Source organism: Thamnophis sirtalis, unplaced genomic scaffold, assembly GCF_051295495.1.
Source record: "Thamnophis sirtalis isolate CommonGarterSnake01/CBP01778 unplaced genomic scaffold, rThaSir2_p1.2 scaffold_4, whole genome shotgun sequence".
Taxonomy (NCBI): Eukaryota; Metazoa; Chordata; class Lepidosauria; order Squamata; family Natricidae; genus Thamnophis; species Thamnophis sirtalis.
In genome coordinates this window covers 85,141,016-85,157,850 of record NW_028261384.1, presented here as the reverse complement: position 1 = coordinate 85,157,850, position 16,835 = coordinate 85,141,016, and the positions used below count along the sequence as shown (strand labels likewise).

The following is a 16,835-nucleotide window of genomic DNA, read 5'->3' as shown; positions in this document are numbered from 1 at the left end:
GATAGGCCTCCTTGAGGTCGATGGACATTAGGAAGTCTCGCTTGTGGATACAGGCCAGGATGGACCACAGAGATTGCATCTTGAATCACCTGTAGGCTACATAACTGTTGAGCCTTTTTAGATCCAAGATGGTCCTCCAACCCCCAAGCTATTGGGAACCAAGAATATGATGGAATAGAACCCGGTTCCCCCATGACCTGTGGTCACTGGCTCTATGGCCCTGATGTTCATCAGATGGAGGATCTCTGCTTCCATGAGTTCCCTCTTGAAGGAGCTCTTTGGGACAGCACATTGAATGAAATGGGGAGGGGGAGGAGACAGAACTCTAGGGTGAGCCCTAGGTGGATAGTCTGCAGCACCCATGTGTCCGTGGTGATTGCCTCCCACTGAGTCATATAATACTGCAGAGGACCATCAATGGGAGTGTTTAGGGAGTCACTCTGACTTCTGAAAAGGCTTATTGCTGGTTTCCCTAAAAGGTCTCCTAAAATAGGACTGCTGTTGTTGTTGCCTGCCCCTAGTCCCGAAGGATTGCCTATCATGGTGGTGATCGTGTCCCTGGGAATACCCTCACTGATATTGGTGGGGCTGGAACCCAGTGTTAGCTGATCAAAATGGCTGCCTACCTGGATATGGGAAATTCCTACGGTCAGATTTTTTAGTACTTGAGGGTAGGATCTTCTTTTTGTCTTTAGTTTCCACAAGGACAGATCTAGAACCTCATTTCCAAACAAATGGCTTCTGTTAAAGGGAGCCGATACTAAGCGCCATTTGGACTTCATGTCAGCTTGCCAGTGTCTAAGCCAGGCTAGCCGATGAGATGTTACATTGGCCGCCAGTGGTCCTGAGGCGAACTTGGCTCCATTCATAGTGGCATCGGCGGAGAACTCTGTAGCCACTGCCAATTTGTTAAAGTCCTGGCGTATGAAGGCTTACCTCAGAACAGTTGCCAGAGCCCTGGTGACCATTTACCTTCTTCTGTAGTCCAATTAAGGTTAGTATATGGTATAGAAGAGAGACCAATTAATTTCTGTGGCTGGTTTAAGAGTCCAGATATAAAAATTCTAACAAATGCCTAAAAATCTCAGAGAAGAGTTGAAATGTGTCTCGTTGGACTAAGACTGAGTTAAGAACTGAGCTACAGTTATCCCAAGGAGGCGTGTCCAAACATTCAAATTCAGTCTTGGGGCTAATAAGCACAAGTTATAACTCATGCATGGAGTCTCCAAGCAGTGTACAGAGAAAGCAGTTCTGTAGACAGTTTCTGCTGACTGCAGGCTGCCAGCTGTTCCACATTTTGAGTCTCACCAGCTCAAAGTTGACTCAGTCTTCCATCATTCTGAGGTTGGTAAAATGAGGACCCAGATTGTTAGGGGCAATATGCTGACTCTGTAAACAGCTTAGAGAGCGCTGTAAAGCCCTGTGAAGTGGTATATAAGTCTAAGTACTATTGCTATTCTGTTGCAATATGTAATCATACATATGTGATGATGAATTACATCTTTACATCATTGTGAATCTTCAATTTCATTTAATCAGTTTGGTCCTGTACTTTTATTGGATTTTGAGAACCTTGGAGTAGACATGGTCAATATTTCAGGGTCTTCCAGTTTTATAGATTTTAAGAGGCAAAATATATGCCCTACTTCTTTAGAAACCTTAGACCAATTTTTTGTACTATAATTGTTCTCTAAGAAAACCCTTGAATGTACTAAAAGAGGAAAAGGTAATTCAGACATGGTTTCAGTATGGGCAATTACAGGCCAGATAGAAAAAAGATCAAAAAATTGGTTTTATGCAAAATGAGGATAATTTATTAAAACAAATTAGGGATCAAAGTCAAATGCATATAAAAAGACTATATAATGTATTAATAGAAATGGATTCGGAAACAGAATTAGTCAAAGACTGTATGATAAAGTGGGCACAAAATTTTGAAGAACCAATAATGGACACATGGGAAAAGATATGCGTAAGAAATGTAAAATTTACACAAGCCCAGAATTTGAGAGAAAACTTTTATAAGATGTTTTATAGATGGCATTTAGACCCTAAAAAACTGGCCTGTATGTATCTGAATGTACAACTTAAATGCTGGAGATGTGATTGTCTCGATGCTACATATTACCATGTATGGTGGACTTGTAAAAAGGTAAAAGCATTTTGGATAAAAATATGGTGGATTATGTAAAATGTTCTTAAAAAAGGATAAAGTTTACCCCTCAGTTATTCTTGTTAGGTATAACTACTGATTGTACTGTTATAGAGACTAACTTGATTTTGTATTTAATAATGGCAGCAAGACTGTTGGTGGCGCAATACTGGAAGAAGGAAGATTTGCCTACTATTCAAGAATGGACATTAAAAATAACAAACCTAGCAGAGATGGCTAAAATATCAGCATATCTCAAGGATCACTCAAATAAGATATAAACTGGAGTGGAAAAGATGGATTGACTATATTCAAAATAAATATGGGACTAAGAAATTCCAAATAGTTTATGACTGAAGAAACAAGGAATGATATAATCTGTTTAGAGTTAACCTAGCAAAGAGGAGTTAAAGCTCAAATGAAAGATGATACTAACTTTCTTTAAGTTTATTTTAGAACATCTTTGTTAAAGATTTATACCCTGTATTTGTTCTGGGAAGTCGGGGGAGGGGAAGGTTGGAGCGGGTTCGGGTGGGGAGAGCGGGTGGGGAGAGCGGGTGGGGAAGTAAACATTTGCAAAAGTTTTTTGTAAAAAAAAATCAATTAAAAAAGAAGAAGCCTTTAGTTAGTTTGCAAATAAGCGTTGCCAAGAAGTATTTATAAAAGATATGTGTTATTTATTCAATAAAGTTAATTATCTGCATAGGAGAATAAAAGATAATATTAACATCAAGTTTGGAATATGCCTACTGAGCATTTTTTTTTAAAAAGTGGAGAATAATAATAGCTTATTTATGAGAAGGTCACTTTGCTTGAAGAGGACACCAAGGATGGCATGCCTTCCTAAAGAATTCAGCAGCTATTTTGGCACAAGACATTTTAAGAGCAGTCTGTAAAGTGTAGAAGGCACAAGAAATCTTCTGGAAATTGCATTTGTTAAAAGTAAAATAACATTCCCTTTTCTCCAGCTATTTAATTCAAGAGACGTCCACTAAAATCAGTCTTCTTGGGAGATCTTGCTACGTATGCCTTTAATATCCAGTATTCACCAAATGTCAGGATAAGGATGGATTTGCTTGGGAAGGCAGGAATAATGGGTGAATTCAAGGAAGTATCTCTGTGGGTTCCTTTCCCAGAGTTGATGGCAAGGTGCACTGGTTGTTGTAGGACTATAATCCAGACAGAAAGTGTGCAGCTGGCAGTGTTTTTCCATTGCTCCTAAGCTTCTGTTTTCCAATTGCCTTCTGGAGAATTCCAGACTCTTATCCAATTCCAAAATCTTCCAAAAAGGACTGGCACAGTTGAGATCATTTCCAAAGGAATTCTTGCAGTTGCTGGTGATATTTCTGTCGACGGACACAACGAGGGCAGAAACTGACATTTGCCTGACAACTATTGTGGAAGACAGTCTTGCACTCACTACACCTGTAAGGAAAAAGAAGTATATCAATTCTAGAAGTAACTCATCATCTGTGAGCAGTTAACTACTTGAGAAGGTCACATTAGAGCTCAACAGCCAAGTTGGAATTGCAGTACAACAGATTGGAAGGTATTAGATATTCTCTTTCTGTATTATTGGCTCCAAAGGCCAACCTCCCTCTTATAATATCTTTACATCTCAAGCATGAAACTGGAATCACAAATCAAGCTATCGTATCCCTGCTGCCAGTCTTCCTCAACTGAACTCTTGAAACAACTTTCCACTCAGAGATTCCAGTTCTGTAAGAAAAAAAAGCTTGAAAAACTACGCTTTTCTCCCGTGGTACTCAGATATCATTTCGAGAGAGAGAACAGATAACTTTACATACAATAGTATGGTGCACAAACTGTCGCAATCATTATCTGGTCAAAAGGAAGGAGGGGGCAGATATAGAAAGAAGTCCCGGACAACAGCTGAAAGGGTAAAAGCAGAGTCTAGGGTTAGAGAGAGTCTGCCAAAGCTTTGGGTATGCTGTTGAAGTCTCCAAAGTTATTAAATTGCATTTTTAATATCACTCAAGGGGAATATGTAACTAGAAATTCATCACATTAGTTAAAATTCATTTCAATTACACTAGCTATGAAATCAAGTGTGATGAAATTTAATTTTGGTTACTTTGGAGAGTAAGCTCCCAAAGAAATATGCACCCTCCCGGGTTACATTAGGTCAGTGTTTTTCAAACTTGGCAACTTTATGATGTGTGGACCTCAACTTCTAGAATTTCCCAGCCAATATACTGGGAGTTGAAGTACTTTAAAGTTGGCACGGTTGAAAAACTCTCTGTTAGATGGTTAAGTAATTTTACTAGCTATAAGGCAACTTTAAAACTATTTAACAGGTAGAGCGATAAAAATGAGATAATTATATAGCTGCCTCTTTCTTCACATTTAGGCTCACGTGCCGCTTTCTCTTTTGCCTCTGGGAACTCTCCTTCTGCCTGACAGCTAAGAAGGGATTTTGAGTTTACTTCCTGTCTAAGCTGTGTTCATTACAGCTCATCACTGCCTATCATTCCGAAGGGTCCCTCAAATGACGATTACCGTTGTGTTGACTCTGCGGGCCACTGAGTGTGGGTGTGCCTCTGGCTGAGGGGGCATGCATGAGGAAATTATCCCCAGCTGCCAGCTAGACAGGATGATGATTAAGGAAGTGGCTATTGCTGTGCTGCTACCAGAATCAAAAAAACCTCCCCAGAGTTACCATAAAGAAGCTTCTAAGAACATCCTGTTTCACAGGTAAATCGTCTGGCTCAGGAAGCAGGAAGTAAGTTTGTCTGAGCTTGGAGACATTCTTCCTGCTCTAATACACATCCAAAAGGGAAGACCGGCATGTGTGTCATTGCATTGTTATAGTTTTTGGGGATGAACAATTATATCTAAAGGCTGCTCAAAGGCGGATCTGGTGAATAAAATCTTTTCAGGATTTTCTTATTTGTATTTTTTTTATTAAAATGTTTTAATGTTTTATAATTGTATACCTTTCCCCTTCCCTCCCTCCCCCCACAATCCCACATCCCCTTTTTTATTTTTTTATTTTTTTGTTTTTTATTGTTTTCTATATATTTTTCTTTATTTTTTTCACTATTTTATTTATTTCTTTTTGTATTTATCTTTATTTTTTTATATTCTTATTTGTATTTTTTATTAAAAAGCTTTAATAAGTTTTACAATTGGTAATCTTTTCAGGATTTTGACTGCCTCATGGAAGGTGAATCAGCCTTCTTCTGATTGTCTTCCCCAACCTGGAGACTCTCTGGATGTGCTTTGTTATTTCATATATAATCTAGTGGCCAAGGATGTCCTCCTATACATCTGGAAAAAACATGGTGGGCTAAGATTATATGCTTTAATTTTTTGGATCCCCTCAGTATTCTCTCTCAATTATATGTTTATAAGCATTCTGTTACTTATCATTATAATAGGTTTTAAGGACTTCATTAACATTTCAATCAATTATCCTGATTCTTTCCTGCTGTAATTCTCAATATTCTATGGAATATGTATGTATGTATGTATGTATGCATGCATGCATGCATGTATTTATGTACTGTGTCACAACTCCTGGTATGCCCACATATGGGAGGGAACATACTGCTTCCCTTTTCTGTCTTCTAATCACTCTGGGAGCCATCCAGGCAGAGAGCCATTTTTTAAAAAAAGATTATGTTGCCTTGTTACATATTAGGCAGATATTAGCCACTAAGCCACAGGCTCTCCTCCTTTATCCCCCTTCTCCCCACTGGCTTAGCTGATAAAGGAGGAGAGCCTGTGGCTTAGTGGCTAATATAGTTGCCTAATATGTAATACAGCCTAGGTTCGATTCCCAGTAAGGGTGTGGCTAGCTGATGAGAGCTAAATAGCTTGAAATAGATCTATACTAGTCTCTCTTTATTTATTTATCAGCACAATTGCAACACAAATGTAACAAGGCAACATAAAAAAATGGCTTTCTACCTGGATGGCTCCCAGAGTGAGCCGATAAACAGAAAAGGGAAGCAGTATGCTCCCTCCCATATTTGGGCATACCAGGGGTTATGACACAATATATACCTATTTCCCTGGCTTAGCTGATAAAGGAGAAGAGCCTGTGGCTTAGTGGCTAATATAACTGTCCAATATATAATATAGCCCAGGTTCGATTCCCAGTAAGAGTATGGCTAGCTGATGAGAGCTAAATAGCTTGAAATAGATCTATACTAGTCTCCCTTTATTTATTTATCAGCACAATTGCAATACACACACAGACACACACACACACACACACACACAGGTACATAAGTATATGTGCATGTGCGCGCACACACACATATATCTGAACAATGCCATTCTGGTCAGCTTATTAAAAAAAGGAAAAAAAACCCACAATAAAACTATAATGAATAGCAATAACTAATAGGCAACTTGGCTAACATTTGTACACTCCTCTGATGGGAACTTACATACCTTATACTCCAACACTGGAAGTTTTTAAGATGTTGGATAACCATTTGTCTGAAATGGTATAGGGTTTCCTGTCTAGGCAGGGGGTTGGACTAGAAGACCTCCAAGGTCCCTTTCAACTCTGTCATTCTACTCTATTTCATCTGAACCTTGCCCCAATGGGCAAATGACCATGTTTTAAAATCTTTCCTAAAGGCCAGCAGGATTTGGGTCAACTTAGCATCCTCTGTGTGTGTGTATGTGGTGCTGGTGCTGGTGGTAAGATCATCCCAAGGCACTGCTACTGAGAAGGCATGCAATCTAGATCCTTCTTCAAAGAGGGGATCCAAAGTCTATCTACCATATTAGAGCAAGTGGGACAGGCAGCTGTTTTTAGGGGGTGTCATGGGTAGCTGTCCTAAGGGGTAACTCAAATAACTCAGTATTATGTACTATGTAGAGTCGAAAATCATACTGCGAGCTCCAAGATATGGTCAGTATATAGGGAAGAACTCCATTTTATTTTAGTTTCCTTAAAATGTGTATTCAGTTCTAGAGGAAGGGAGATGTGCAACACTTACCTGCTGGTTGTATCAAATTCAAAGGGAAAGATGATATCATTCTTGTTGCATATTTGGCAGATGAAGCCCCTCTGAGTACAAAGATCACAGCTGTACACATGGTGGGAGGCAAATTGGATCAGCGATTGAAGAAAAGTTTCAAATATACCGTCTGCTATCTAAGAAGAGAGAAGGGCCATGAGCAATTGGTGGGGAGCAGAGAAATCACTTCTGTTTCTGCCTTCACAGGAACTCTCAAAGTATGGAACACAAGTTGTTCACCCAAAAATGGTCAAGGCCCTTATGACACCAGTCTGATTTAAAACACTTGAAAGGCATGAAACAGCTGGTTTTGGTTGGTCCGTGTCAAAATTGGAATTCATTGCATTTCATATGATTTTTTCTTGTATGAATTCAAATTTGGTAATATATATGGTCATGTTCAGGTAGAAGTAGTTCAGAGGAAGTTAGGTAAGGAATATGGAATGGACACAGGCAGCAGCTGATTGCTGGCAGGGAAGGGATTGTGTTGAGAAGATTGCGGATAGAGTGGCAAGATATACCATGGTAGAATAAGAAACAGATTAAGTTTTAAATCAGCAAAATATATTCTCAGAAATACAGAAATTATTAAATACAAGTGGGAGGATAGAGAAGAAGTTGCATTACTTAGTGCATCTAACAGTAAATTATGACAGAGAAGTTGGAGATGTTCATCAAATGGAAAAAAAGGCAGTTAAAATTTAAAAAGTCGAAGAGGAAAATGAATATAAAGAAATTAAAATTGCTGATATTTATGGTGATTGGTTTGTTCCTGAAAACAGAAAGAACGAAAGAGCTGAAAGAGGAATTAAATGGAGAGGAAACCTACTCCAGATGGGAAGATACAGAAGAGGAAAAAATAAAAGAATTTATGGATTTAAAGAGAGAAATCTTATTAGCAATAGTTTTGATAACATCACCGATAATCAAAGATAAGCTGATTAAGGAAACAGAAGAAGGGCATCTAAATTACATAAGAGATCTTTTAAACAAAGAGTTGCTAAGAGGAGTCCATACAAAGCTGATTAAGGAGATGATTATAGGACTGATGCCACAAATGGCAGAAGACATGCGACTGTTTTGTTATTGGAAAGATACAGGTTGATAGATGGAAGAGTATAATTTAAAACTACCTAAACTTAGCGAAATTTAGTGATAATAGATATAGTTAAATAAATAATTGATAATGATAATAATGTATACAATGTGTAGTGTTATGATAAGTAATAACTGGATATGAATATTGAATGGTACCCATGAAAGGAAGATTAGAAACCCTTTTGGATTATATATAAAGGTTAATAATAATAACAACAACAACAACTCCGCCGTTGCCGGTCCCAAGCCCGGATGAGAAAGGAGGAGGGTTGGGGTCAGGTTGGCAACCTGGTCCCATAAAAAAACCCCGGCCAACCCAGACAATATGGTGAAAGAAACGAATAAAAATTCTATACCACATCGGTCGTCACGCGGGTTAACAAGGGCCGCGGCGGATGTAGGGGTCCCTGGACATCCGTTCGACAAGTGGGCTACAAGTGGACCAGCCAACAAAATGACAAAAATATAGTGCAGATGAAAACCGTGCCATAATGGCCTGTTACTACAACTCAGAGCCAGAAAAAATAGGTTATTTAAAGCGAATGTATGAATTATGAAAAAAACAATATCCAGATTCAAATGTTAGTGAAAAATGACTAGCAGATCAAAGGCGATTTATTATACGGAATAAAGTGTTTAGTGAAGTTGAACTTGAGGAAATTCAGACAAATTGCAAAACCAAAAAAACAACATCACAAGTGGAAATAACTGATATTCAAGACATGACTAAAGACATTATAGTAGAACTCCCAGAAGAAGCTGTCGGGGAGGAAATAACAACATTACTACTAGAACCAGTTATCACTGAACCAACTGATGAACTAACTCAAAAACAAAAAGAATTGAAGGATAAGATCATGGAGCATTTTCTGCTTAATGAGGAAAGGCAACATTTACCATCACTAAAAACTGTGCCTAAGAAAAGTTTGGCCCCTATCATGAAAATGGTTAATGCAGTGTTTTCAACAATTGAATCGGGATCCATCTTGGAAACGAACCAGTTAATGTACAGAACTGCTGTAATAGTCACTAATGAACTAGGCATTAAAATCAAAGTACCTAATCACACAACAGAAAAAGCATCAAAGCCAAAGTGGAAAATCCGATTAGAACAAAAAGTCAAAAAATTAAGGGCAGATGCTAGTAACTTAAAGAACATGCATGAGCAACGGCTTAAAAACAACAAAATCATAGATCGGTTAATCAGAGATATAGATTGGATACAAGAAACATCAATGAAGCTGTAGAGATTGTAAAACAGCAGATAACAGCAACAGCTAGAAAAATTGAAAGATATGAGGCACGAATCATCCAATATAAACAAAATCAGCAATTTCGATCAGACCAACGGCGTTTTTATCAAAGTCTTAATGTGAATGGTGGCACCAAAAATTAAAACCAGAAAAGTAGGCTACAGTTGAATTCTGGAAAGAATCGTGGGAAAATGCAAGGACTACAATAAGGAAGCAAAGTGGATACATGACTTTGAGAAAAGCATTGGCAACAAGCAAATGCAAGTATTAGAAATAACAACTGAGATGGTCAAAAATCGGTTCCACCACAAAACCACGGTGGACTAAAGCGCGCTCGACGAAAGCGTGTATGTGACGTCATCGCAGCGCGACGAAAACATCACGCTGTGAGCGGTAAATTTAAATTTAAAGCGAAAACCTTACCCTAACCCCCCCAAACCTAACCCTAACCCTAACCCTTAACCTAACCCTAAACCTAACCCTTAACCTAACCCTAACGTGTAACGTAACCCTAAACCTAACCCTTAACCTAACACTAACCCTAACCCTAAACCTAACCCTTACCTTTATGTGAATCGGCTTGCTTTAATTTTATTTTAATTTTAAGTTAATTTATTTTTAATTTTTTTCGTCACGCTGCTGCTGATGTCACATACGTGCTTTCGTCAGGCGCGCTTTAGTGGACCGCGGTTTTGACGGGTCACGCAAAAATCGAGTAAAAAAGGTAAAGAATTGGACATCACCTGGAAAGGATCAATTACATGGTTTCTGGCTCAAATATCTGACCAGTTTACATGCAATATTGGCCAGGCAATTGAATGAAATTTTGCAAAATGGCCAAATTGATGAATGGTTGACAACTGGAAAAACATACTTGATTCAGAAAGATGAAACTAAAGGAACAATACCTGAAAACTACAGACCAATAACATGCTTGCCAACAACCTTCAAATTACTCACAGGCATTATTGCAGATAACATGATGGATTATTTGGAAACAAACAACATCTTGCCAGTAGAGAAAAAGGCAACAAAAGAAGCAGCAGGGGCACAAAAGATCAGCTCCTAATTGATAAAATGATATTAGAAAATTGTAAGAACCGAAAAATGAACGTGAATATGGTTTGGATTGATTACAAAAAGGCATTCGACTCATTGCCACATAGTTGGATCATAAAATGCTTAGAAACAACTGGCATTAGCAAAAATATTACATTCTTTATTGAGAAGGCGATGAAACAATGGAGAACTGATTTGGCAGTAGGGAATGAGAACTACGGAATGGTTAATATCAAGTGAGGAATTTTCCAGGATTATTCACTTTCACCTCTTCTCTTCATCATTGCCATAATCCCACTATCAGTAATCTTTAAAAAAATGAAATTAGGCTATCAAACAGCGAAAGAAGCTGAAAATTTTTTGCATTTATTATATATGGATGATTTAAAACTCTATGGAAAGTCAGAAACAGAAATCCAATCACTGACAAACACAGTCCGAGTATTCAGCACCGATATTTCAATGCAGTTTGGCATGGAAAAATGCGCCACTGTATCCATAAAAAGGGGCAAAATCACTACATGTGAGGGAATTGAAATGCCCAATGGCCAACTAATTAAATGCAGCGGAAATGAAGCCTACAAATACTTTATTCTGCAGCATGGAGAAGTAAAAACTATTGTCAGGAGAGAGTACACCAACAGTTAGGAAAATTTTGAAATCTAAATTGAATGGTGGAAATACAATCAAGGCCATAAATACCTGGGCAATACCAGTTATAAGATACACAGCTAGTATAGTTAACTGGACACAAGCTGATTTGGACATTTTGGACCGAAAAACCAAAGAAACTAATGACAATGCACTACAGTTTACATCCACGTGGTGATACTGATAGACTATACCTGCCCCGAAAATCAGGTGGCAGAGGATTATTACAAGTGAAGCAAATAGTTGAAGAAGAAAAACTTGCACTGGCTGATTATTAAAAAGAAAGTCAAGAACATCTATTAATCGAAGTAAAGAACAAAAATCTATTGACGGTCCAACAGACGAAACAAGAATACAGAAAAGATGTGATAAAATCAAGCATGGAGAGTTGGCAGAACAAAGCATTGCATGGCCAATTTCTGGAAAAAATAAAAGATAAAGTGGACAGTGAAAAACTTGGTTATGGTTAACAGCAGGTACATTAAAGAAAGAAACAGAATCACTAATCCTGGCTGCGCAAGAACAAGCTATCCGCACAAATGCCATTAAGGCCAAAATCAAAAAAATCCTCTGATGATGCCAAATGCAGATTTTGCAAAGAAGCTGATGAAACTGTTGATCACATACTCAGCTGCTGTAAAAAAATCACGCAGACTGATTATAAATTGCGGCACAATTCAGTAGCACAAATGATCCATTGAAATTTGTGCATAAATTATAATATTAAAACAGCAACAAGCTGGTGGGAACATCAGCCTGAAAAAGTCACTGAAAATCAGATGGTCAAGATCTTGTGGGATTTTCGCATACAAACGGATAAAATACTGGCGCATAATACACCAGACATCACACTGGTTGAGAAAAATAAGGTTACAATCATAGACATTGCAATACCAGGTGATAGCAGGGAAGGAATATGAAAAAGTCATGAAATGCCAGGAATTGAAAATCGAAGTTCAACGATTATGGCACAAACCAGCCGTGGTAATTCCAGTGGTAATCGGCACACTGGTTGCTATTCCAAAAGCACTTTTAAATTACATTTAAAACAGTTAAAAATTGACAAAATCACCACCAGTCAAATGCAAAAAGCCGCACTGCTTGGATCTGCACGCATATTACGAAAAAACGTTACGACGTCCTAGGCCCCTGTGTGCACTGTTCCCTCTAAGGTGCGCGGCTGCGCACATGGCAAGAAAACACCACACAGCAGTTTCTAACTGCCACGCAGTTAGGGGCCTCAGATTTTCTGTCTTGGTTAGGGTTAGCACGAGCGCGGGGGTGGGGGAATGGCGGCAGGAGCTTACACGGCACAGCCGGTCTCCTAGAATCTCCTAGGCGCCGGCTGCGCCGCTCATTACCATCAGTCGCTCCGTGTTCAGCAAAGCAAATGCGGGGAAGTCCTTTGCAGACGGCTGGAACTGCAAACTACCATCAATCGCTCCGTGCATCAAAACAAGTCTGAGGTCTTTTGTAGGCAGCTAGAACTTGCCGCCCGCAAAGGACCTCCCCAGACTTGTTTTGATGCACGGAGAGACTGACGGTAGTTTGTACTGGTCGCGGCCTCTCAAACTAGTGTCGTTGCCCCCTTTTCAGCAAAGCAAGCCCGGGGAGGTCCTTTGTGGGCAGCCAATCCTAGCCACTTGTGCCTGGCGCTGCAGCTGAAATGAACCCCCAAAGCCCCCGCCGCTACCAGAATATATGTGGCTGAGGTGAAGCCGCAAAAGCTCCTGTCAGCATTCCCACCTGTGGCAGTGGTGCCTCTCCCTCCACGTGGAGCACCTGAGCTGGCCCCCGCATTATCCCTCCCCCTTCCTCCTCTGCCATGCTTTTGAGGAGCCATGAGGCCGTTGGAGCAAGTAGGAAGGCAGCGGTGGGGGCGGGAGCAGGGAAAAAAGGCCTCATGGCTTCTCAAAAGCACGGCGGAGGTGGAGGCGGCGGCAGGGGTAACCCAGTGCCCAGCTGAGGTGCTCCGAGCGGAGGGGGAGGCACCACCGCCGCTGCCATGGACGGGGGCGCCAGCGGGAGCTTTGGCTGCTTCACCACAGCTGCAGCGCTCGGCAGCAAATGTGGTGGTGCTGTTGGAGGAGGAGGAGGAGGCAGCAGCAGTTATTCTGATGGCGGCAGGGGCTCGTTGGCATCTTCAGCGGCAGCCCTGCCCCCTGTGAAAAAAAATGAAGATGGAGCAGATCCACGCAGAAAACGTCGCCGCAACGTGACTGGAGGAGGAATTCTGGGAGTTGAAGTCCACAAGTCTTAAAGCTGTCAGGTTTGAAGACCCCTGGTTTTTTTTTCCCTAAAGGGTTAGGGGTGCGAGGGTCTTGTAACTTGACAGCTTTAAGACTTGCATGCTTCAATGCCAGAGTTTCTGAGCCAACATGACTGGAGGAGGAATTCTGGGAACTGAAGTCCACAAGTCTTAAAGCTGTCAGGTTTGAAGACCCCTGGGTTTTTTTTCCCTAAAGGGTTAGGGGTGCGAGGGTCTTGTAACTTGACAGCTTTAAGACTTGCGTGCTTCAAATGCCAGACTTTCTGAGCCAACATTTTGGTTGCTAAACAGGAGCGTTGTTAAGTGATACTGATATTATATAACACTTTTAATTAAGCGGGTACCTTGAATAAACATAACTTTGAGTTTCAAATAATACTGATGTTGTTGTTGTCTTACGTGACATCTGTGAAAAAAATTCAGGTGCTCAGGCATGAAAATGTGCCGCTCAAACACTATACTTTTCTGCTCACACTGAAAAAAATTAGAGGGAACATTGCCTGGGTGGGGTCCGACTATTAATCAATGCCAAATCTGGGTGAAACAACTGGCCGCTGTGATACAATTGTATAATAATAATAATGTTAGATTCAGTTAAGTCTTGATTACTAGGGGGAAAATGATATGATGCAGGATATAGTCAAATAAAGGAGGGATAAGGATAATAACGTATATATATGTATGGGTGCAATATAAGGAAATGAGATGTAAATTGTAAACAGTGATTTGGAAAGAAGGATAGAAAACTCTGTTATTAAATATTAATAGATGTTTCGCTAGAATAGGACATAAGGATTTAGTGTCATTGGAGGATTTTAGAAATAGTAAATGAAATGCCAGTATGTGGTTATGTATTAAATCTTGGTATATTTTATGATGAAGGACGTTTAAACAACTCTAGTAAATGAAAATGGAGGTATGATGACAGTAACATGTATAAATATCTGAGTTAAAATACTTGAGTAAATATGAATTATGCTTGATGACTGTGGAAGAGATGCACGAAAGTCTTTTGTAATCAACTGATACACTTTCTACAGTATGTAAAAAAGGAAGATTTTATGTGTTGTCTTTGTTTTGAAAATAAAAAAAAACTTTACAAAAAAAAAGAAACAGATGCAGAAATATCTCTCTCTCTCCCTCTCTCCCCCCGCTTCTCTCTCTCTCTCTCTCTCTCTCTCTCTCTCTCTCTCTCTCTATCTATCTATCTATCTATCTATCTATCTATCTATCTATCTATCTATCTATCTATCTAAACGTGAGAACACTCACGCAGTAATCAAGAAATCTCCAGAACCATAAAGCCTACAAACTTGAAATTTGGCACATATGTTCCTCTTGGCGTCTAGATGCTCGGTAACAAAGGATGACCATCAGAGCATTCATATTTCATATACTATTATTAACACGCTCTAATGTTAAGGAGTTAGATGTTCTACTCCCCTCCCAGTCTGAAAACATGGAGGTGGGTGTGGCCAGTGTGTGACTCATTTGGCCTGCTGGCTAGGAGTTTGGAGAGGAGCCTGAGGGAGAGAAGGTGATACGATAGGTAGGGCTTCTGTAGGCAAACTTGAGGGAGACAAGGTGATAGGTTAAAGTGAGGCTTCTGTGGGGTAAAACTGAGGGAGAGACAGTGATAAGTGGGGTTTCTTTGGGGCAAACCTGAGGGAGAGAAGGGGATATGGTATGTGGGGTTTCTGTGGGGCAAACCTGAGGTAGAGAAGGTGATAAGATAGGAGAGGTTTCTGTGGTGCAAGACTGAGGAAGAGAAAATGTTAAGTGGGGCTTATGTGGGGCAAGGCTGAGGGAAAGAAAGGAATATGATAGAGGTTTCTGTGGGACCAGGCTGAGGTAGAGAAGGGGGTGGGATAGGGGAGGTTTCTGTGGGGCCAGGCTGTGGGAGAGAAGGGGATATGATACATGGGGCTTCTTTGGGGAAAACCTGAGGAAGAGAAGGTGATAAGATAGTGGAGGATTCTGGGGGGAAACCTGAGCGAGAGAAGGATGTAGGATAGAGGTTTCTGTGGGGCAGGCCTGAGGGAAGAAGGGAATAGGATAGAGGAGGTTTCTGTGGGGCAAGCCTGAGGGAGAGAAGGGGATAGGATAGGGGAGGTTTCTGTGGGGCAAGCCTGAGGGAAAGAAGAGGATAGGACAGGGGAGGTTTCTGTGGGGCAAGGCTGAGGCAGAAAAGATAATAGGATAGAGGAGGTTTCTGTGGGACAAGCCTGGGGGAGAGAAGGAGGTAGGATAGGAGAGGTTTCTGTGGGGATAGGAGAGATTTCTGTGGGGCCAGACTGAGGGAGAGAAGGGGAGAGGAGAGGTTGATGGTAACTACTCATTAATTTTCAAGCTGTGTCGATTTATTAAGCCCAATCACATAGTTTTGTAGCAGAGCACGGGCATTCAGTTAATAAGTTATATTAGCAATGATACCCAAGATAATGGAGGTAAGTAGGTCAGAATAGTACAACCCACTGTGGCCATGTTACCATTCGCAGAGGAAACTCGCCTTGGGACATTTCCTCACGGGGTAACTCAATGCCTTGCTGCTACCTGACAAGCCTTCCTGGTTTCATTGCATGGAAAAGAGGCTTAAGGAATTTAGTTCTCCTTTTCCTGGAAGTCCTAGCCTTAGTGCCCCTGGATTCTCGAAGGGTTCTCTCTGCCTTGGAATCCTTGCCCATGCACTACTAGATCACCCGTGAGTCCTGGCCATGCCGAGGCTGTGGGAAAGAACCAAACATTTTTTCCCTCTGTTGTGAGACAGGTCAATCGTTGAGTCCAGGGGGACCCTCACCTTTCTTCACTGTGATCTGGCTCAGAGAGGTGATGCCAGAGATGATAAAGTGCTGCTGCCATCACTGTCTAGATGGGCAAATCAATGCATTGAGCCCTGTAGTGGGTGTTCCTCAGAAATTGCGCTTCATGCCCATCCCAACCCCTCAAGGCTGGCTGTGCTGCTCTCCCTCTCTGCGCGGGCACCAGATGGATTTCCTCAGTTCATCCCCGTAATTACCACAAACAGAATTGGCAGAGCAGCGGTTTCTTTTTCACCTGGGCAAGCTGTGTCCTGATGGACTGGGTTGGACTTGGCGTGGGGGATCCATCCCCTCATGTTCTCCTTTTCTTCTTGGAGTTCCACAGGCTCTGGTGAAGGAAGATCCAGTGTAGGCAGGGAACAAAGGAAGTGCAGCAAGATGGGCAAAGTGCAACCTCTGGGAAACACTTGGCAGGGTGCAATTCTTCATTAATTTGCCCATCTGGACAGTGGCAGTGGCCTATCGGCTCTGGCATCACCTCTCTGAGCCAAATGGCAGTGGGGGGGGAGATGGGGAACCCCTGGATCCAGGGGT

The 16,835-nt window shown here is 40.9% G+C and overlaps 1 pseudogene across 1 annotated transcript in view; it reads right to left on the bottom strand.

The window, feature by feature from the left end:
* Positions 1-2,727: 2,727 nt before the first annotated feature.
* Positions 2,728-16,835, bottom strand: part of LOC106544554 (pleckstrin homology domain-containing family M member 1-like) — a 32,063-nt pseudogene continuing 17,955 nt past the window's right edge. Inside the window, exons 9-10 of the transcript XR_015696521.1 lie at positions 7,132-7,289; positions 2,728-3,577 (exon numbers count right to left, since the gene is read on the bottom strand). The product of XR_015696521.1 is annotated as a pleckstrin homology domain-containing family M member 1-like (transcript). The remainder of the gene's footprint in view (positions 3,578-7,131; positions 7,290-16,835) is intronic.